This window comes from Dioscorea cayenensis, chromosome 15, assembly GCF_009730915.1.
Source record: "Dioscorea cayenensis subsp. rotundata cultivar TDr96_F1 chromosome 15, TDr96_F1_v2_PseudoChromosome.rev07_lg8_w22 25.fasta, whole genome shotgun sequence".
Taxonomy (NCBI): Eukaryota; Viridiplantae; Streptophyta; class Magnoliopsida; order Dioscoreales; family Dioscoreaceae; genus Dioscorea; species Dioscorea cayenensis.
In genome coordinates this window covers 14,376,090-14,400,038 of record NC_052485.1, presented here as the reverse complement: position 1 = coordinate 14,400,038, position 23,949 = coordinate 14,376,090, and the positions used below count along the sequence as shown (strand labels likewise).

General features: G+C 34.9%; 1 long non-coding RNA gene and 1 other non-coding gene across 3 annotated transcripts; both read right to left on the bottom strand.

Moving 5' to 3' along the window:
* Positions 1–562: 562 nt before the first annotated feature.
* Positions 563–669, bottom strand: LOC120278371. The gene has a single exon (XR_005541702.1). It is a non-coding gene; the product is annotated as a small nucleolar RNA R71 (small nucleolar RNA).
* Positions 670–18,841: 18,172 nt separating this feature from the next.
* LOC120276681 lies at positions 18,842–21,009 on the bottom strand. Of its 2 annotated transcripts, none has more exons than XR_005541353.1 (3): positions 20,957–21,009; positions 19,979–20,050; positions 18,842–18,891 (listed from the first exon to the last, which is right to left on the bottom strand). It is a non-coding gene; the product is annotated as an uncharacterized LOC120276681 (long non-coding RNA). The 2 variants fall into 2 exon arrangements; XR_005541352.1 differs by lacking the exon at positions 20,957–21,009 and adding an exon at positions 20,505–20,539 and having other exon boundaries at positions 18,854–18,891.
* Between the last annotated feature and the right edge of the window lie 2,940 nt (positions 21,010–23,949).

Genomic DNA, 23,949 nt, shown 5'->3' with positions numbered 1-23,949 from the left:
CTTTAGATTACATTGCTTTATCTTCTACGCGGAGGTACAATTGCATGACCCGTGGATGCACTTCTTTGCCATTAGGAAACCCTGATCCAGAAGTTGAACAAAATTTTAGAAGAAGGATCCGTCAAATTAATTTGGGACAGGATCTATTGAGATAATTGTGGAAATGGGTCAGGAAAAAGAAATGGCTGGTAATCAACCACAAAGCATCTTAGATTTTGCACGGACAAATCTTGAGAGAGTCGGGTCGAGTATTGTTCATCCTCTTATTGCAGCAAACAATTTCGAGTTGAAGCCAAATTTAATCCAATTGGTGCAACAGATGTGTCAATTCGATGGATTTCGAGATGAACACCCTTGCGAGCATCTAAGAAACTTCTCAGAAATCTGTGACACTTATAAAGCGAGCAATATTTTTGAGGAAGCAGTTCATCTGAGACTCTTTCCATTCAAATTGCAAGGAAGGGCTAAGTAGTGGCTAAATAGCTTGCCCCATGGATCTTACAACATGGAAGCAGACTTTTGAAGCATTCATTGCTCGGTACTTTCCCCTATTAAGATCACCAAACTCAGAAGCGAAATCTCCTCTTTCCACCAATTGGAATCTGAATCCTTATACGATACATGGGAAAGGTACAAGGAGATGTTGAGAAAATGTCCGCAGCACGGAGTTATTGAATGGATACAAATCTAGATCTTTTATAATGGACTAAATACATCCACCAAAGAAATGCCTTATGCAGTCGCCGGAGGTTCATTGTGTAACAAGCAACCAAGTGCAGCACAAACTCTCATTGAAGAAATGGCAAACAACAGGTATCAGTGCAATTCGGAGAGGAACAAACGAATGAAGACAACGGGTATTTATCAAGTAGATGTTATCACCAATCTTGTACCACAGGTTGGAGCAATAACTAAGAGATTGGACACCATGCCCTCTCGATCTTCAAGCTCGGGACCTACTTATGATCATTCTGGCCCCTCTTATGACCCAAGCTATCCCTCCTCCATTGATGCAGGTGTAGAACAGATTGAACAAGTGGATTTCCTTGGTCAGAACGACCATTATCAGAACAACCCGTATAGCAACACATATAATGCTGGATGGAGTAATCATACAAATTTTTCTTGGAGTCAGCTGGGATAGGGACAGTTGGCAGAGCAGCAATAACAGTACAAGCCCCCACCTCAGATTACACAACAATCATAGTCCTTATCCTCCTCAGAGCCTTTCAACTAGCAAACTAGTTTAATGGCTTGATTCATGAACATTTCAGATATTTGGTTCGCCGATCATAAGATAATAATCAGGAACACCAATGCAACTGCGAGGAACTTGGAGCACTAGGTAGCCCAAATGTCTAAGCTGCTAGAGGAAAGACTATCGTGGACCCTCCCAAACAACACAGTAGTGAACCCGAAAGAATCCTTGAAGGGTGTGACTTTGAGAAGTGGAAAATAACTTCCAAATTCTCTTGAGAAGAAGCCTAACCAGGAGGTTGCTGAACCCATAGTGAGTACCCGTATTAGCCCCCCATCCACTACAGAATAGAAAATAGAAGAATAGAGGACACAAGTTAAACACCCAAGTATCAACCAAAGCTTCCTTACCTTGTCAAGGTAAGGAAAGAGCAACAAGAGGAGCAGTATAGAAAATTCCTTGACATGTTCAAAACTTTGCACATCAATGTTCTATTTGTCGAAGCCCTTGCTCAGATGCCAATGTATGCCAAATTCTTGAATGAAATGCTCACTAATAAAAGGAAAATGGAGGAAGTGTCTTCTATGACACTCAGTGAGGAATGCTCTGCTCTACTATGCAACAAACTCCCCAAGAAGGAAAAAGATTCAAGGGGGGATTCATTGTCCCTTACACAATCAAGGGTTTGGTTGATGAGAAAGCCCTTGCAAACCTCGAGGCAAGCATTAACCTCATGGCTTATAAAATTTTTCAAAAGCTAGGGCTTCGGGAACCGAAACCCACCAACATGACCTTGCAATTGGCAGACAGATCCACCAGACGGCCGAGGGGCATAATTGAAGATGTTTTGGTCAAAGTGGATAAGTTTATCTTCCCGGTGGATTTTATCATTTTAGATGTTGATGATAAGGTTGAAGTTACTTTAATATTAGGATGGCCATTCTTAGCAACTTCCAAGGCTCCTATTGATGTCAAGGATGACCGAATGTCACTTTGAGTTGGCGATGAAGAAACAACCTTCAGACTTTGTTACTCCATGAGACATATTATGGACTTCGATGATACATGTTATTTTGTTGACATTGTTGATGAGTTCGTCTCAAATTTTGTACAGGATACTTTCATGAAGGATGAACTTGCAGAAATCTTGGAGGATACTCCTTTTGATGATGAGGGACTTGAGGGGGTAGTAGAAGAAGCTCAAGGTTTGGACTTGGTTGACAGCAAGGATACGGAACCATTAGAACCACCAACGAAATGGATCTCCAGAGCAAGGAAGTGGTGGAAGAAAGTTACATCTAGAAAGAAGGAGCCACCCACCTCACCGCCAGCACCACATAACACTGATCATTCCGCTACTTGGACATTTGGTGAGGTCCATTTGATTAACATGTTATTACCATATGCTTGCAATTGTGTCACAGGTGGGCAAGAGAGGTCTCGATTGCATGAACCTCAAACACAAAATAGGTACGTCAAGCTAGTGACGTTAAACAAGTGCTTCTTGGGAGGCAACCCAATTCGTTTGATGGTTTTGTTAGTTTGAGTGTTCATTTTCCTCTTGTTTGACTGTTTATTTTGTTCTTGGATCGTTGGTAGCCTTACTACACTTTACCTGCATTCTCTTATGATTTTCTCAGAAATCCTTTGATTCAATATTCGTACCAGTGTTTGTTTTTATTTAGACCATGTACCACGATGTTCATAGGGGAGAAAGAACTTTTGTCCTGGAAATTTTCAAGCACGACATGGGCAGAATTTTTTCTTGGAACGGTTATAGTTTTAAGTTTGGAATCAGAATGTGTACTATTCTTTAAATCAAAACCCTAATCCTATGTTTTTTTGGAATGGTCATATTTTTTAGTTTTGAATGAAAAACCTAATCCTTTGTTTTTTTTTTTCGGAATGTGTCCTATTTTTAAATCAAATCCCTAATCCTTCCTATTCTTTAATAAATGTACACTATTTTTGAATCAAATCCCTAATCTTATGTTTTCTTTACTGAATGTCTCTTATCTATCAAAGAAAATCCGAATCCTATGTTTTATTTTGATAATGTCACTTATTTATCAGTTTTAATTCAAAATGCTAACATATACTTTCCTTTCAGAATGTCCACTATTTTTCAATCAAAACCCTAATCCTTTCTTTATTTTCGAATATCTCTTCATTTTGAATCAAAACCTTAATCCAATGTTTTCGTTTTGGAATGTGTCCTATTTTTCAATCAAAACCATAATCCTACATTTTCTTTTCGGAATGCCTACTATTTTTCAATCAAAACCCTAATCCTATGTTTTATTCTCTGAAAGTCTCCTATCTTTCAATCAAAACCAGAATATATGTTTTCTTTTTAAAATGTCTACTTTTTTTTTCAATCAAAACCTTAATCCTAGGTTTTTTTTGGAATGCCTCATATTTCTAAATGAAAACCCTAATCTTATGTTTTTTTTCATAATGCCTACTATTTTTTAGTCAAAACAATAATTGTATGTTTTCTTATCGGAATGTCACCTATTTTCCAATCAAAACCCTAATCGTATGTTTTCTTCTCGGAATGTCAAAAATTATTGTTTTGATTAAAAACAATAACATTAAGATAGGAGACAATACTATTTTTAATCAAAATCCTAATTCTATGTTTTTTATAGTAATGTCTCATAATTTTAATTCAAAACCCAATCCAATGTTGTCATATAGTAATGTCTCTTATTTTTCAATCAAAACACCAATCCTATGTTTTCTTTTCAGGACGCCTACTATATCTTAATCACAACCCTTACCTATGTTTTATTTTCAAAATGTCTAATATTTTTCAATCAAAACCCTAATCCTATGATTTTTTTTTTTTAATGTCTATAATTTCTGAATCAAAACCTAATCCTATGTTTTCTTATAGTAATTTATCCTATTTTTCAATCAAAACCGTAATCTTATGTTTTCATTTCAGAATTTTTACAATATTTGAATCAAAACCCTAATCCTATATTTTTTTTTTTTTCAGAATGTCTCCTATCTTTCAATCAAAATCCAAATCCTATATTTCCTTTTCGGAATATGTCCAATTTTTAAGTTTTCAATCAAACTCCTAATCCTATGTTTTCTTTTTCGGAATGTCTCCTATTTTAAATCAAAACCCAAATCCTTGCTTTTCTTTTCGGAATGTTTACTATTATTGAATCAAAACTCTAATACTACATTTTCTCATAGTAATGTCTCCAATTTTTTAATAATAGGAGACATTACTATAATAAAACATAGTATTCGTGTTTTGTTTGCAAAAGAAAGCATCAGATTTAGTAATGTTTCATATTTTCCAATCAAAACCCTAATTCTATGTTTTCTTTTGGCAATTCTTGCTATTCTTTAATGAAAACCATTATCTTATGTTTTTCTTTTGGAAATGACTACTATGTTTGAATCGAAACCTTAATCCTATATGTTCTTATGGTAATGTCTCCTATTTTTATTCAAGACCCAAATCCTATGCTATCATATAGTAATGTCTCCTATATTTTAATCAAAACCCTAATCCTATGTTTTCTCTTTGAAATGTCTCATATTTTACAATCAAACCTCAAATCCTATATTTTTCAATCAAAACTCTAATTCTACATTTTTCTTTTCGTAATGTCTCCTATTTTTCGTAATGTCTCCTATGTTTTCTTTTCAGAATGCCGACTATATTTCAATCAAAACCATAATCCTATATTTTCTTGTTGGAATGTCTACTATTTTTGAATCAAAACCCTAATCGTATATATTCATATAATGATGTCTCATATTTTTCAATTAAAACCCCAATTCTATGGAGCCATACTGAAAAGAAAACATATGGTTAGGGTTTTGATTCATAAATAGGAGCCATTCTGAAAAAAAAAAACGTAGGATTAGGGCTTTGATTAAAAAATAGGATACATTACTCTAAAAAAGCATTGGATTAGGATTATGATTCAAATATTGTTGCCATTCTAAAAAGAAAACATAGGATTAGGCTTTTGATTGAAAACTAAAAAATAGGTCGCATTTCCCATCTTTATTATTATGGTTTTAATCGGAATGTGATGTGTTCTCCGCAAGTGCACGGGTCGCACATAAGTAATATAATGGTACCCCGTAAGGGGTAGGGTTGTCGAACCTCATGGACAAGACTAAAAGTACTCGCTCAACTCTGATCTCTAGTGAAGAATGAATTGGTGACAAGATTACTTCAACTAAAAGGGAAAATAAAGAAGAAAAGGAGAAGGGAATGGATGAAAATAAAAGGCAACTAGATTAAGTGTCAACAACAAGAGAACAATGCCACAGGGTGTTTCATAAGCACTAAGTGATGCTCACTCACTCTCATGGTTTACCAGGTACATTCTTAGGTTCTAGTTTGTGCTCAAAGGTAATATTGCAGCTAAGGCTATCAATTATGTCAAGTTTTACAAAGACAACTTTGGATTCAAGCTCACCAAGCTATGCCATTGCCTAGCGCAACATCAACTGTGACAATCCACCATCAAGTTTTACCTACGCAACTATGCAAATCAAGTACTTCAAATTTTACAATACAAGATTTAACACAAGAACCAAAAGGACTCCGTAAATCAAGAAGAGTATAAGTGTTTAAGCATACAAAGCGACAAAGTTCCCACCCTGGGGCACCATGGCTAGCTAGCCCCTCATGGGTGGGTACAACATGGAGGAGATAACACTAGATCTAAATAAAGAAGACATGACTCCCTTCTCTTTGAGATTTGCCTCCAATATCGAGCTCCGTGTGCTAGCACTACTTCCCTTGTACTTCCGACTCCCTCCTTAATGCCTTAGAAGGTGTGGATAAGCTTGATCTTTGCTCTCATCAGTGTCCTCCAGGTGGAGAAAAAGATCTCTGAACAAAGATGAAGAGAAAATCCTAAAAACCGGAGTTAAAAAGAAGAGATTCAGGCTCAACAGGGTCAGCGCATGAGCGTGTCCCGACCATGTCATGTCGAGGAGGAAATGACTGAAATGGCATGCCACCGCCTGGAAGATTCAGTGGAATTGACACGGTTATGTATTGACCGTGCGATGATGTGATACGAGCGTGTCAGAAGTACCCAGCGCGTGTCTCCTATTCTTCGATAAAATTGCCTTTGGCCTTGGTTTTTTGTGGCATGGACACTATCGTGACCTAACCGAGTTAGGCTTGGGTTGCGCCCTTCTACACGGACTTTTTGCTGGATCACAACAGGCTGAAATATTCAGTGGGTGTCCAACCCGTGTTCAGCTTGAGTACTTGAACTCTTTTTTGAATATTCACTCGTTTTCTTCACGATTTCACTCCAGCTTGCATCGAGCCCCCTTTTCCTGCACATATAACAAAACTACCCAAACTAGCATTGCTCATGCATAAAAGTAAACTTGAGAACAAGTAAAATGATAGATTTAGGCATGAAAACATGTATAAAAAGTGCACTCATCAAATACCCCCACACTTGAGTCGTTGCTTGTCCTTAAGCAATCACCAAACACCCAATAACAAAAGAGATGAGCGCAATGCTTCTGATCTCCAGAAGAAGGTGGTGAAGATTTTAAACAAAGGGTAAGCACGGGTGTTACCAAAAACATGAATACACATGAACGACTGTACTCTTACTTCCAAACCTAGTGCGTGTGTGTTTGAAAACCCTAACTTATGTTCCCCACAGTCACAGGAGATTAAAACAAAACCAAATTCAACGAGTAGTAGCTTCATACACCCTAGAGGTAGCCTTTTCCCCTGGTAGGTTGTGAAATGTACATTTGTGATGCCCAAAATTTGACTACTCAAGTGTGGCTTTCACTCATCTTAGGTGATAGCTCTAAGGAAACATAGGATTAGGGTTTTGATTCAAGAATAGCAATGTCTCCTATCACAATCTTATTGTTTTTAATCAAAACAGTAATAAAATATATTCCAAAAAGAAAACATAGAATTAGAGTTTCGAATGAAAAATAGGACACTAAGAAATCATAGGTTTAGGGTAGTTTTTCAAGAATAGCAGACATTCCAGAAAGAAAACATAGGATTAGGGTTTTGATTAAAAAATATCAGGCATTCGGGAAAGAAAACATAAGATCAGGATTTTGATTGAAAAATAGGAGACATTACAATAAGAAAACATTGGATTAGGATTTTGATTCAAGAATAGTTATGTGTCATATCGGAATCTTATTGTTTTTAATCAGTAATAGTAGACATTCCGAAAAAGAAACATATGATTAGAGTTTTGATTGAAAAATAAGAGACATTCCAAAAAGAAAACATGTGATTTGTTCTTTGATTAAAAAATAGTGGACATCCCAAAAGAAAACATAAGATTAGTGTCTTGATTCAAAAATAGGAGGCATTCCCAAAAGAAAAACCTAGGATTAGGTATCTTATTAAAAAGTAGTAGATATTACTATGAGAACATATTATTATTATTTTGATTTTAAAATAGTAGAGCTTCTAAAAGGAAAACATTAGATTAGTGTATAGATTGAAAAATATGAGGCATTGTGAAAGAAAACATAGGATTAAAGTTTTGATTGAAAAATATGAGATATTCTGAAAAGAAAACATCTGATTAGTGTTTTGATTAAAAATTAGCGGAAATAGGAGACATAACTATATGAAAACTTTGGATTAGGGTGTTGATTAAAAAAAAATGAGACATTCCGAAAAGAAAACAAAGGATTAGGGTTTTGATTCAAAATTGAAAAACAGTACACATACTGAACTGAAAACTTTGGATTAGGGTTTTGATTAAAAGATAACAGACATTCCAAATAGAAAAAAAAGGATTAGGTGTCTTATTGAAAAATAAGAGACATTCCGAAAACAATCCATAGGTTAGGGTTTTAATTCAAAACTAAAAAATAGGAGACATCAAGAAAAGAAATAGGATTCGGGTTTTGTTTGGAAGATAAGAGACATTCCAAAAAATAAACATAGGATTATTGTTTTGATTCAAATATAGTAGCCATTCTAAATATAAAACATAGGGTTATAGTTGTGATTGAAAAATGGGAGACATTACTTACTATAAGAAAACATAGGATTAGGGTTTTGAATTTAAAATAAGAAACATTAGTATAAGAAAACATAGGATTATGGGTTTGATTAAAATATAGTAGGCATTTAGAAAGAAAACATAGGATTAGGGTTTTGATTTAAACATAGTACACATTCTAAAACAAAACATATGATAATGGTTTTGATTGAAAAATAAGAGGCATTAATATAAGAAAATATAGGATTATCGTCTTGATTCAACAATAGTAGAAATTCCAAAAAGCAAAGAAAGGATTAGGGTTTTGATTCAAAAATACGAGACATTTCAAAAAAACAACAAAGGATTAGGGTTTAATTTAAAACTGAAAAATATGACACATTCTGAAAACAAAACACAGGATTCGGGTTTTGATAGAAAGATTGGAGACATTCCACAAAAAAAATATAGAAAAAGTTTTAATTGAAAAATAAGAGACATTAGTATAAGAAAACATAGGATTACTGTTTTAATTCAAGAGAAACAAATAGGAGACATAAAGAAATGAAAACATAGGATTCTTATTTTGACTGAAAGATAGGAGACATTCCGAAAAAATAACATAGTCTTAAAATATAGGATTAGAGTTTTTATTAAATTATAAAAGACATTTCAAAAAGAAAACAAAAATAGGGTTTGATTGAAAAGTAGTAGGAATTCTGAAAAAAAAAAAATAGGATTATTATTTTGATTGAAAAATAGCGGACAATCACTAAAGAAAACATAGATGAGGGTTTTGATTGAAAAATAGGATACATCCGGAAAAGAAAATGTAGGTTATGGTTTTGATTCAAAACTGCAAAATAAGATATATAGCAAGAAGAAAACATAGTTTAGGTTTTTGATTCAAAGTTGATAAATAGGAGACATTAAGAAAAGAAAACATAGAATTTCTATTTTATTTGCAAAATATGAAATATTCCCAAAAGAAAATATAGGATTAGTGTTTTGATTCAAATATATTAGGCATTCCGAAAAGAAATGATGGCATTAGGGTTTTGACTGATAAATAGGGGATATTACTATAAGAAAACATAGGATTAGGGTTTTCTTCAAGTCTGTTATTTATTGGTTTTAAATCAAAACCTTAATCCAATGTTTTAATTTGGGAATGTCTACTATTTTCGGAATACATAATTTTAGTGGTTTGATTAAAAAATAGGAGGCATCCAAAAACAACTTAATATTAGTGTTTTGGTTTAAAAATATGAGACATTATCAAAAGAAAACATGGGATTAGGTTTTTAATTCAAAACTAAAAAATATGAGAAATTTCATAAACAAAACCTAGGATTAGTATTTTGATTCAAAAATAGTAAACATTCCTAAAAGAAAACATAGTATTAGGGTGTTAATTAAAAAATATAAGACATTTTGAAAAGAAAATATCGGATTAGGGGTTTGATTGAAAAATAGGAGATATTACTATAACTAAACATGAGATTAGGGTTTTGATTAAGAACTGATAAATAGGAGACACTGAAAAAAGGAAACATAAGATATGGGCTTCGACTTAAAGACAGGATACAACCTGAAAAGAAAACATAAGATTAGGGTTTTGATTCAAATTTAGTAGGGATTCCACAAAAAAACATAGGATTAGGGTTTTGATTGAAAAATAGTAGACAATACCAAAAGAAAACATAAGATTTGGTTTTTAAATCCAACCCCTAATCCTATGTTTTTTATCTTTCAATTAAAACTTCAATCCTATGTTTTTTTTCTTGTCGAACTGTCTAATATATTTAAATCAAAACCCGAATACTATGTTTTCTTTTCTTAATGTGTATTATTTATCAGTTTTTAGTCAAAACCCTAATCCTATGTTTTTTATTATAATTTCTCCTATTTTTCAATCAACCCCCTAATCCTAGGTTTTCTTTTCAAAATGTCTCATATTTTTTGGAATGTCTATTATTTTTTTAATCAAAACACTAATCCCATTTTTTTCTAATTGAAATGTCTCTTATTTTTTTGTTTTAAATCAAAACCCTAATCCCATGTTTGATTTCCGGAATGTCTCCTATTTTGCAAACAAAACCTAAATCCTATGTTAATCTTATATTTTTTATAATGCCTCATATTTTTTAATCAAACCCCTAATTCTATGTTTTTTGTTTTTAATGATGCTATATTTTCTCTTTGAAATGTCTCTTTTGTTTTGTTTTGAATCAAAACACTAATCCTATGTTTCTGTATTGCAATGTCTTCTATTTTGCAAACAAAACCAGAATATTATGTTAATCATTTATTTTTCTTTTCGTAATGTCTCATCTTTTTTAATCAAAACCCTACTCCTAAGTTTTTTTTTGGAATGCCTCCTATTTTTTAATTAAAAACCTAATCCTATGTTTTCTTTTGTGAATATCTGCTATTTTTTAATTCAAACCCTAATCCTTTATTTTCTTTACTTAATGTCTCCTACTTAGGGGCCTACTATTTTTTAATCAAAAACCTAATCTTATGTTTTCCTTTCGGAAGGCTCCAATTTTTTAATAAAAAAACGTAATCCTTTCTTTTCTTTCTTGAATGTCTGCTATTTTTTAATCAAAACCCGAATCCAGTTTTTATTTTTGGAATGCCTGATATTTTCGAATCAAAAACCTAATCCTATGTTTTCTTTTGTTAATATAACCTATTTTCAATTAAAAAAAATAATCCTTCCTTTCTTTTAGAAATGTCTGCTATTTTAGAAACAAAACCCACGTCCAATGTTTTCTTTCCGAAATGTGTCCTATTTTTCGGTTTTGGATGAAAACCATAATCCTTTGTTTTCTTTTTAGAGTGCCTCATTTTTTCTAATCAAAACCCTAATCCTATCTTTTGTTTTGGTGAAGTCTGCTAATTTTTTATCAAAACCCTAATCTGATATTTTCTTTTCGGAATGTCTCATATCTTTCGATTAAAACCCTAATCATATGTCTTCTTTTCTTAATGTCTATTATTTTTTAATCAAAACCATAATCCTATGTTTTATTATAGTAATCTCTCTTATTTTTCAATCAAAACCCTAATCATATGTTTTCTTTTGAGAATGCTTACTACATTTGAATCAAAACCCAAATTATATATTTTATTTTCGAAATGCCTCCTATTTTTTTGAGTCAAAACCCTAATCCTATCTTTTGTTTTGGAAATTCCCCAAATTTTCATGTTTTTAATCAAAACCCTAATCTTATGTTTACCAATAGTAATGTCTCATATTTTTCAATCAAAATCGGAATCGTATGTTTTCTTTTCGAAATGCCTATTATTTTTCCAACCAAAACCATAATCCTATTTTTCTTTTCATATTATCTCCTCTCTTTCAATCAAAACCAGAATCCTATGTTTTCTTTTCTACTATTCTAAAAACAACACATAAAATTTAGTGTTGTCTGCTAATTTTTCATTGAAAAGGCTAATCTTATGTTTTCTTATAGTAATGTCTTCTATTTTTCAATCAAAACCCTAATCCTAGTTTTTCTTTTTGTAATGCGTACTATATTTGAATAAAAAAAACTAATCCTCTTTTATCTTTTTGTAATATCTCCTATTTTTCAATAAAAACCATAATTCTATGTTTTCTTTTCGGCATGCACAATATATTTGAATCAAAACCCTAATCCTATGTTTTTATGGGAATGTCTTTTATCTTTCAATCAAAACTAGAATACTATGTTTTTTTTTTTCTTACTGTCTCCTATTTAGTAGTGTTGAATCAACACCTAACCTATGTTTTCTTGTTAGAATGTCTCCTATTTTTTTAATAAAAACTCTTCTTTTCTTTTTTAAATGTCTGATATTTTTTAATCAAAACCCTAAGTTTATTTTTTCTTTTCAGAATATGTCCTATTTTTCAATTTGGAAACACCCTAATCCTTTGTTTTCTTTTCGTAATGTTTTCTCCTTTTTTAATGAAAACCATAATCCTATCTTTTCCATTCAGAATGTCCACTATTTTTGAGTCAATACCCTAATCCTATGTTTTCTTTTCTGAATGTCTTCTATCTTTCAATCAAAACCCGAATAATATGTTTTCCTTTTTTCAATGTCTCCTATTTTTCAGTTTTGAATCAAAACCCTAACCTATGTTTTCTTTTCAGAATGTCTCATATTTTTCAATCAAAATCTAATCCTTTCTTTTTTATTTTCGGAATGTCTGCTATTTTTGAATCAAAACCCTAATCCTATGTTTTATTTTTGGAATGATTCCTATTTTTATTCAAAATCTTAATCCTACATTTTTTTATATTAATGCCTCCTATTTTTCAATCAAAACTCTAATCCTATGTTTTCCATTAGGATTGCCCACTATCTTTTAATCCTATGTTTGATTCGGGAATTTCTATTATTTTTCAATCAAAACCCTAATCCTATGTTTTCTTTTCTACTATTCCAAATAGAAAACATAGGATTTAGTATTACCTACAAATTTTTCAGTCAAAACCCTAATCTTATATTTTCTTATATTAATGTCTCTTACTTTTTCAATCAAAACACTAATATCTCTTATTTTTCAATCGTACCCTAATCCTATCTTTTCTTTTCACAGTGTCTACTATATTGGAATCAAAAACCCTAATCCTATTTTTTTCTTTTTGGAATGTCCTAATATTTCAATCAAAACCTGAATCCTATGATTTTTTTTTTTCATAATTTCTCCAATTTATCAATACTCAATCAAAAATGCTAACTTATGTCTTCTTTTCGGAATGTATGCTATTTTTAAATAAAAAACCTAATTCTTTCTCTTTTTCAGAATGTCTGCTATTTTTGAATCAAAACCCTAATCCTACATTTTTTTATTTCTTTTGTTTTCTTTTCGGAATGTATCGACTTTTTGAATCAAAACCCTAATCCTACATTTTTTTATTTCTTTTCTTTTCTTTTCGGAATGTATCGACTTTTTGAATCAAAACCCTAATCCTACAGTACTTGGCTACGTTGATTTACTATAGTAATGGTGCTTCGCCTGCCGCAAAATCACCTGGAATTTTCTGGGAGAGAAACCCGATGGTGCTCATACTGAGCTTCACCTGGAACACTGTAATTTCATCTCTTTTAGCACTGTAATTGCGTTGAGTCTTGTCCTTTTGCACAGGGACCTGTTTTTCTGTACAAATACACAATAATACCTATAGTAGCACCGAATCACAAAAAATAAACGCTTAAAAATAAAATAAATACATAAAATGGGTATAGATATATATATATATATATATATGACATGCACTCACCAACTACAGTACGGCTGTAATATCATGACTGCTGTAGTACTAAGAAATTGCTACAATAAAGATGGCCCTAAAATGATGGTTTCTCACTGATTTACACCACCAAATCATGAAATTTCTTGACAGGAATCCACAAAAAAGATTCACAAGATTAAGAGCTTCGATTTAAGCTTGAAAAAAACCCAATCCAGGGGGATTTCTAGGGTTTCAAAGATTTTAAAAAATGAGAAAAAATACGAGTAAAATACGAAAGAAAAACCTTAAATTGAAGTCTTAACGCACTCAAGAGCTTGAGAGGAAGAAGTTTGAGGCTTTGATTTGAAGGGAATGCTCGTCGGGAAATTTTCTAAGGTTTAGGTGCTTGGCCGACATGAAGAAGCAAAGGAGGAGAAGGAAAGAAGAAGGGAAAATAATGGATTTAAATAATAGTTTCAGGCTACTACAGTGCTGGACTGCTACAGTGCAGTCTGCTATAGGGCCAATTGCTATAGTGAATACTAGTTATAACACACTACCCCCTTTAAGAAAATTTTGCCCTCAAAATTTTCTTCTTACCTAACGAAAGATCTCTCTAACCCTGAATATATTAATGCACATGGAACAAGCAGAAGAATAGGCACTATACCTATAACAATGTCCGGTTCACACTTGGGCTCTTCCTTGGTCAAGGCGAAAATCCTAGTTTGAGATCTTGTTTGTTGGCGTGGTCCTCTTGATTGAGGGATGTTGCTGGTAGCTACGGATCTAGTATTATTGCCCTGTGTCTATGTTGTAGGTTGGGTACCCTTGTACTGATCAGAATGACCTGGAGCAAGCGCTAGGGTAGAATCACCATGGTTCTACTATGGACATGATGACCTGATGTGACATGTCTGGCCATACTGAAAACATCTTCACAACTCTGGACATCGCCCTTCATTTATCTTGTGGCAATTTAAGATTTATTGCTTAGTCCTTGATGATCTTATATCTGTCACCTTGCCGGAAGGTACTAAACTCTACTGTCCACTAGACTACTCAAAGGAGACCTGAAGAAACTAGTGGAAAATGCACCTGTAGTGGAAAATAGGATTATCATTTTGATTGAAAAAAAATAGGAGACATTTCAATGAGAAAACATAGGATTATGGTTTGAACGAAAAATAGGAGACATTACTATAGGAAAACATAGGATTAGGTTTTTGATTCAAAAATACTAATGTCTACCATCCTATTCACATTATTATTAATCCAAACAATAATAATATACATTTAAGAAAGAAAACATAGGATCATTGTTTTGATTGAAAAATAGGAGACATTCCTGAAAGAAAATATATGATTATTATTTTGATTCAAAAATAGTAGGCATTCCCAAAAGAAAACTTTATATTAGGGTTTTGATTCAAAAATAGGAGACATTCTTAAATGAAAAGCCTAGGATTAGGGTTTTGATAAAGAAAATAGTAGATATTATTATAAAAAAAATATAAGATTAGGATTTCGATTCAAAAATAGTAGGCATTCTGTAAAGAAAAACATAGGGTTAAGATTTTGATTGATAAATAGGAGGTATCAGAAAAGCAAACATAGGATTATAGTATTGATTGAAAAATATGAGTCATTCTAAGAAAAAAACATTGGATTAGGATTTTGGTTAAAAATTAGCAGAAATAGAAACATTAGTATAAGAAAACATAGGATTAGGATGTTGATTCAACAATAGTAGACATTACAAAAATAAAAGAAAGGATTAGGTTTTTCATTAACATATAGGAGTCATTACAAAAAAAAAACATACATTTGGGTTTTAATTCAAAATTCATAAATAGGACACATTAAGCAAAGTAAACATAGGATTCGGGTATTGATTGAAAGATATGAGACATTCCTAAAAGAATACATAGGATTAGGGTTTTGACTGAATAATAGGAGACATTACTATAAGAAAACATAGGATTATAGTTTTGAATGAAAAATATGAGACATTACTATAAGGAAAAAAATAGGATTAGGATTTTGAATAAAACATAGTTGGAATTCCAAAAATAAAACATAGGATTAGGTTTTTTATTCAAATATAGTAAGATTTTGAAAGAAAACATAATATTTGTGTTTTGATTGAAAAATAGGAAACATTACTATAAGAAAACATAGGATTAGAGTTTTGATTAAAAATCAGTAGACATTAAAAAAAAGGATTAGGGTTTTTATTCAAAAATAGGAGACATTCCGAAAAAGAAAATAAAGGATTAGTGTTTTGATTCAATGCTAAAAAATAGGACACACTTCAAAAAAAAAATATAGGATTTGGGGTTTTGATTGAACGATAGGAGACATTAAAAAAAAAAACATAGGATTAGGGTTTTGATTCCAATATAGTTGGCATTATGAAAAGAAAACATAGGATTTGGGGTTTTGATTGAACGATAGGAGACATTCAGAAAAAAAAAGGATTAGGGTTTTGATTTAAAGATAGTAGGCATTATGAAAAGAAAAGATAGGATTAGGGTTTTGTTTCAAAACTGATAGATAGGATACTTTAAGAAAAGAAAACATAAGATTCTTGTTTTAATTAAAAAATATGAGACATTCCGAAAGGAAAACATAGGATTATGGTTTTGATTGAAAAATATAATACTTATCGAAAAGAAAGCGTAGGATTATGGTTTTGATTAAATGATAGGAGACATTCCGAAAAGAAAACATAAGATTCGGGTTTTGATTCTAAACAGAAAACATAGGTTAGGGTTTTGAGTCAAAATTGAAAAATAGGAGACATTCCGAAAAGAAAACATAGGCTAGGGTTTTGAGTCAAAATTTATAAATAGGAGACATTAAGCAAAGAAAACACATAGGATTCAAATTTTGTTTTCAAAATAGGAGACATTATGAATAGAAAACAAAGGAATAGGGGTTTGATTCAAATAAAGTAGGCATTCTGAAAAGAAAACATAGAATTATGATTTTGATTGAAAAATATTAGAAATTACAATAACATAACATAAGATTAGGGTTCTCTTCATGTCTGTCATTTATCAGTTTTGAATCAAAACCCTAATCCTATGTTTTATTTTTGCAATGTATTCTATTCTTTAATCAACCCTAATATTATGATTTCTTATTGAAATGTCTCCTATTTTTCAATTTTGAATCAAAATCCTAATCATGTATTTTCTTTTTGGAATGTCTTCTATTTTGCATACAAAACCTGAATCCTATTCTTATTTTTCTTTTCATAATGCCTTATATTTTTTAATAAAAACCCTAATCCTAAGTTGTTTTTTGGAATGCCACTTTATTTTCAATCAAAACCATAATCCTACCCTTTCCAATATTAATGTCTTGTATTTTTCATTCAAAACCTAATCCTATGTTTTGTTGTAGTAATGTCTCCTTTTTTTCAATCAAAACACCCATCTCATGTTTTCTTATAGTAATGTCTTATATTTTTCAATGAAAACCTTAATCCTATGTTTTATTTTTGGAATGACTACTATATTTGAAGCAAAAAACCAAATCCTATGTTTTGTTTTCGGAATGTCTACTATCTTTTGATCAACACACAAATCCGATGTTTTCTTTTATTAATCTCTTCAATTTATTAGTTTTGAATCAAAACAGTAACATATGGTTTCTTTAAGGAATGTCTCTTATTTTTAAATCAAAGACATAATCCTATGTTTTCATTTTGGGATTTCTGCTATTTTTTAAACAAAACCCTAATCCAATCTTTTTCTTTTGGAATGTGTTCAATTTTTCAATTTTGGTACAAAACCCTAATCTTTTGTTTTCTTTTATTTTCGCAGTGTCTACTATGGGCACTCAATTTTGGGTTGTGCACACACACACATAATGTCTTTGAAGTAAAGGTGTAGCCTGTTATTGAGCATTCTTGTTTGAACTAACCTTCATTGTTTTCCCTATACTTAAGAATTTGCCATTATCCTGATATCAGAAGTGATGCACTCACCTTTTCCTTTATTGAGTGATGTGAGATTGCTTCAGGACAAGCAAATGTTCAAGTGTTGGGCTATTTGATGAGTACATTTCATATCATGTTTACATAACCTAAATCCATTCATTTTCTTTTCTTTTAGCATAAATTTGTGAATAAGAGATGATATTCTAGGTATATTTGTTTCGTGTGCAAGAATGAAGAGCTTGAACCAACTTGCAGTGAAATCGAAGAGTAAACGAGTAAAAGAATGAAGATTTTGCAAAGTGATCAAGACTGACACCGGCAGAGCATGATGGTGCTCTGTCCCCTTGAATAATTTAGCCTGGAGATGACCAAGCAAACATTTAAGCATGGGGGTGCTCTCAGGAAAGGCACGGTCTGAGCATGACCATGCCTCTCCCCTTGAAAATCATAGTCTGGAGGCATCTTCTACTAAATAGGGGAAGCACGCTCTGGAGGCTCCAAGCACGATCATGCACAGGTAGAGCATAGGCAGAACATGACCACACTACTCCCACTGATTATCCCATGCCAGCACTTAATCAGTTCACTCAGAATTCTCAGTGAGAGCATAGTCCAAGCACGACCATGCTCTGACCGTGTCAAGCCCGAAATTAGCAATAAAACTCGGTGTGTGGATTGCTATGGAGGTAGTTGCCTCGTGTGTTTGCAAAACTCGTTGTGTGTGAAACCACAGATATCCTAGCAAAACATGGTGTATTTGAGAACCATAGATGCGACATTGCTTTTGAACACACACAAGAACCGTACAATGTACCGAGTGGGCATTAGAAGTTAGTCAGCATGCCATAGCTCATAGGAATCATCCTGGGTCATTGCTCTCTTGCTGTTGAAACACTCAATCCTAATTTACTTGTTATCTTCACTTGTTCTTCTTTACTTATTGTATCTTCCCTTTTTAAATCAAACCCTAATCTTGCTTAACTAGAGATTAGAAGAAGAATTAGTACTTTAAGTTTGGTCCTTGAGGTTCGACCACCCTACCCCTAGCGGTGTACCACTGAATTACTTGTGTCTGACCCTGTCACGCCCCGACCCGCGGGCCCACGGGACGCGACAATCGCCGCAGCAATCCCGAGGAGGGATACCCCGCCACTCAACCCTCAGGATGCCGCAAGGCTAATCAACACACCTGGAATTCAACAATATACATATCGCAGATATAGAACAGAAAAAAACAATGTTACACAACGACAGTAACAACAACAACAATAGGATACAGGAAATATAGAGGTTCACAAAATACACAGGGAAACAACCCTAACAACAGTAGGAAATGGTAATACACAGAAGTTTAAGAGTATTTAAATACTAAACCATGCAACAAGTTTTCTACACACTAGTGGATCCATAGGTCTTATAACATGTTCCATGACAACAACAACATACATGAACTGAAGAAAATACAACAGATGATAGAATAGTAGTAAATGCCCAGTACGCTGCCACACGGTCACACCTACTACCTGCAACAGACTGGGAGGAAGAAAGAGGGATGAGTAACTCAAGTTACTCAGTGAGGGGAGGTTAGCACAACCTTAGCAGAAAAATACACCAACAGCAAAAATAATAACAAAATCATCAAAATACATGTTTTACAAAAATAATACTAGTTTAGAAACTTCAACATGCATAATAGAAGTCTTTAAAAGAAGTAAAACAACATAACAATACCAAGAAAACCCTTTTTACCCCAACTAGGGTTTACAACACAAAAATTATAAAACATGGTTTTAAATACAAGTAAAACAACAAAATATCATGGGTTTGAAATAAATAAACACAATACCCAACACTCACCCAACATAACATGGTCTAGAAAACTCTCTAAACCTTCGCCGTGGCCATGGCTAGGTTCAGAGCCGCCAAGGTACTCATGCCCTTGACGTTGACCCATCAGTTCACCGGTTGGTGACTCCGGCTACCCGATGAATATCCAGTCAGGGCTCTACACTCCCACCTGAACTGGCCCTCGTAGTAATCAGCCGGTCGACACGCCACCTCAAAAGGCTGGCCGTGAAGACCGCCTACTGCAGTAGGATATCACCAAAACAATCACCACAATAAAATACAACTCCACTCGGAGTACAATATCCATCCATGATCATAAATCAAGAATACCTCGGCCATTTGCACGAGGACAAGATAAACACATAAGCAAAGCCCAAACTTTTTAACACAAAAATAATTTGCAAGTCCCAACACAAGCAACAACATGGAAATCCTTTTTCCTTTCAACAATCCAAAAATTTGCTTCAAGCCTAGGATTTCACCAAATCAAAGATTTCCATAACAAAAACTCAAGTTTCAAACAAAATAATGATTTCACAAACTCATGGATACATATATCAATCACAATTTCCACGATAACAAAAACAAAAAGCCAAAAAGAGACATCCAAGATTTGCCTCAACAATAATTATCATTCACCAAATTACCAAACAAGTATAAATCAATAAAACTTACTTAAAAACATGAAATGCGTATATATATATATATATATATATATATATAGCTATTGGCATTCTTCTAATAAAAGCTATGCTAAATAATTCCCACTCACGGGATCGGCAATTTATCTTCCTCGTAAGCTACTCCTCGGCTAAGTCTTTGCCTCGAGCCAAGACTTCTTCTCCTTGCCAAAAGCATAACAAAAACACCACAAAAAAATTAGCAAAAACAAACAAACAAGAAAAAAACCCTAAGTTTTCTAACAAACCACCCTAATTCGATCCTAAGATTAGCTCAAAACTAGGTTTTAAAGGTTCCCAATGAGTTCCTAGGGGTTTTTAGCTTCAATCTAATCCAAAAGAAATCAAAGAAACAACTAAAGATTGCCGGTGCTACGAGTAACCTCGGAAATGCTACAGAGAAAACCGAGCCCCTATACTATGGTTTTCTCCCAATTTACAACTCTAAATCACAAATTTTTCTTCTACAACATTCTCACACAAGATCAACAATTCAATGGCTTCAATTTAAACCTATAAACATGCAAATCCATGGAGAAATTCTAGGTTTTGAAAAAAACTAAAAACAAGGAAAAATACAAGAATAAATACGGTATAAAACCATAAATCTATGCTTACCAAGCTCAATGGTGAAGGAGGAAGAGATAGGATGCTTGGTTCGCCGGAAAACTTCGCCGGAAAAAAAATAAGAAAAATGGGAAGGTTCGGCCAAGACAAGGAAAAGAAGAAGAGAAGAAGAAAAAGAAGAAGAAGAAATGTTTTTAAGGGAAAAATTTTTCGGGCTGCTACGAGTAACGGGCTACTACGAGTGCAGGGCCTCTATCAAACCCGAGGCTTCTACGGGAACAAGTCGCTCATGAGACCGATTTGCTACGAGGATCAGGTCACTACTGATGTGAGTGAAAATCTATAGAAATGGGCTATAGTAATCTCAGATGAAACACTTGGGTATAACATTCTACCCCCTTAAGAAAATTTCAGCCCTCGAAATTTCCTTCTTACGACAAAAAGACCTCTATGACTCAGAGTCTAACAATACACATGCATCAAATAAAAGATAGATATTGTACCTGTGATCATGTCAGCTTCACCCTTAGGCTCTTCATTAGTCAGGGCAAAGATCACGAGTGCGAGATCTAGTCTGCGGGCGTGATCCTCCCGAGCGAGGGGGTGTTGCTCGGCTGCTCACGGATCTTGTAGCGGTGGTGCAGTGCACGAGCCGCAGTCGTGAACCTCTAGGCCCGAGTAGGATGACTGGATTAAGTCCCGGGAGTAGGGTCCCCACGGGTCAGCGGTGGACACTCTGCGTCCCGATGTGATCCGCTTGTCCACACCTGATAACATCTGCAGCGGTTCTCGACATCGTCCTCCATGGAACTTATGACAATTCCAACACTCGTCGCATAGTTCCTCGCGATCCTGCACGACACCGCTCGACAGGTAGTGAACTCCGCTGCCCACTGGTGCGGGCGGTGGAACCTCGAAGAAACCAAGCGAAGGTGCACCACTAGATGAACTCTCACCTCTGCTCTTCTTTGAGGATTGACTCATTTCGCACCTCTCCTCTTCTCGATGCTTTTCACGGATTAGATCCCGCCTTCCGGGACCAACTTTTTACGCTCGAAGGGCCAATCGCACTACTTCCTTAAAACTACGGTTTCCTGTGATCGCCATCCTCTCCCGGACATCGAGGTTCGATCCGGCCTCGAACTTTCGAACACGGGACTTCCTCAGAACCTACCAGTTCTGGTACAAAGTTTGCTAGGTCCTTTAATTCCGTCTCATACTCATCACGGATCTCGCTACCCCGGTTCAACTGCATGAACTCCACGCCTTTTCGGTCTCTATGGAAAGCGGGTGTAGTACTCCTCGTCAAACTCCCTCCGAAAAATCGACCAACTCAAAACAACACGGGAGCGACCTTTCGGGACTTTCCCACCAAACTCGGCTCGCCCTCAAGTAACCTCGTAGCAACCTTGAGCCTCAGGTCTTCTTCTAGAACCATGTCGTCGAAAGTAGCTATCACCCGCTTTAGCCACTCTTTGGCAACCATGGCATCGCTCGTGCCATCAAAAGAACTGCAGCCTAACTGTCGGGCTTCCTTCAGGAGCTTAGACAAGAACAAACTCTGGCTGGACCTACTGTCCTCTGCAGGGACTAGGGGAGCCCGAGCGCATTCGGGGGTGGTGCTTGGGCGTGTGGGCTGCTGCGATCGGTACATCCCTCTCCATACATGCTCCAAAAAGCTCATGAAGTCTCTCGAACTCCGATAGGGTCGGTGCCTATCTCGATTGTCCCAATAGGCTCAGAGGCACTGCATCGCCTCCAGGGGACGGAGCTAACTCGGGCACCCTTTGGGATGCAGGGGCACAGAGCTCGGGTACTCTAGGACCATGCACGCGACGCTGCTACGGCGGTGCATGCCTAGAATTGGCCTCCCGCCTAGGGCGGCGAAGGAGAGGACGGTGGAGATGGCACTCCACGCCGTCCCACCTCTAGGCGGTGCGAGTAGTAGGCTCAGCAGGGGAGAACAGCTGCTCCCAGCTGCGTGTCTGCAGGCGTTATCTTGGCATTTTTCTTGAAAAAAAGACACCAAAAGAACTTTCAAAATCAATTCCTATATGCAACAATGCTACATGCTCAACTCTAACTGGATCCACTAGTTACTACAGAAGACAGTCAAAGACAAGAACAAGTTCTGACTATTAGTCTAAACCAATAGCTCTGATACCAATAAAATTGTCACGCCCCGACCCAGCGGGCCCACGGAGCGCGACAATCGCCGCGAGCAATCCCGAGGAGGGATACCCCGCCACTCAACCCTCGGGATGCCGCAAGGCTAATCAACACACGGAATTCAACAATATACATATCGCGGATATAGAAGCGAGAAAAACAATGTTACACAGCGACGAATAACAACAACAATAGGATACGGGAAATATAGAGGTTCACAAAATACACGGGGAAACAACCCTAACAACGTGAGGGAAATGGTAATACGAAGTTTAAGAGTATTTAAATACTAAACCATGCAACAAGTTTTTCTACACACTAGTGGATCCATAGGTCTTATAACATGTTCCATGACAACAACAACATACATGAGCCGAAGAAAATACAACGGATGATAGAATAGTAGTAAATGCCCGATCTGACGCCACACGGTCACACCTACTACACCGCAGTGATGGGAGGAAGAAAGAGGGATGAGTAACTCAAGTTACTCGGTGAGGGAGGTTAGCACAACCTTAGCGAGAAAAAAATACACCAACTGACAAAAAAATAATAACAAAAGTCATCAAAAATACATGTTTTTACAAAAAAATAATACTAGTTTAGAAACTTCAACATGCATAATAGAAGTCTTTAAAAGAAGTAAAACAACATAACAATACCAAGAAAACCCTTTTTACCCCAACTAGGGTTTACAACACAAAAATTATAAAACATGGTTTTAAATACAAGTAAAACAACAAAATATCATGGGTTTGAAATAAATAAACACAATACCCAACACTCACCCAACATAACATGGTCTAGAAAACTCTCTAAACCTTCGCTGTGGCCATGGCTAGGTTCAGAGCCGCCAAGGTACTCATGCCCTTGACGTTGACCCATCAGTTCACCGGTTGGTGACTCCGGCTACCCGATGAATATCCAGTCAGGGCTCTACACTCCCACACAGCCGGCCCTCGTGGTAATCAGCCGGTCAACACGCCACCTCAAAAGGCTGGCCGTGAAGACCGCCCTCTGCGATGAGGATATCACCAAAACAATCACCACAATAAAAATACAACTCCACTCGGAGTACAATATCCATCCATGATCATAAATCAAGAATACCTCGGCCATTTGCACGAGGACAAGATAAACACATAAGCAAAGCCCAAACTTTTTAACACAAAAATAATTTGCAAGTCCCAACACAAGCAACAACATGGAAATCCTTTTTCCTTTCAACAATCCAAAAATTTGCTTCAAGCCTAGGATTTCACCAAATCAAAGATTTCCATAACAAAAACTCAAGTTTCAAACAAAATAATGATTTCACAAACTCATG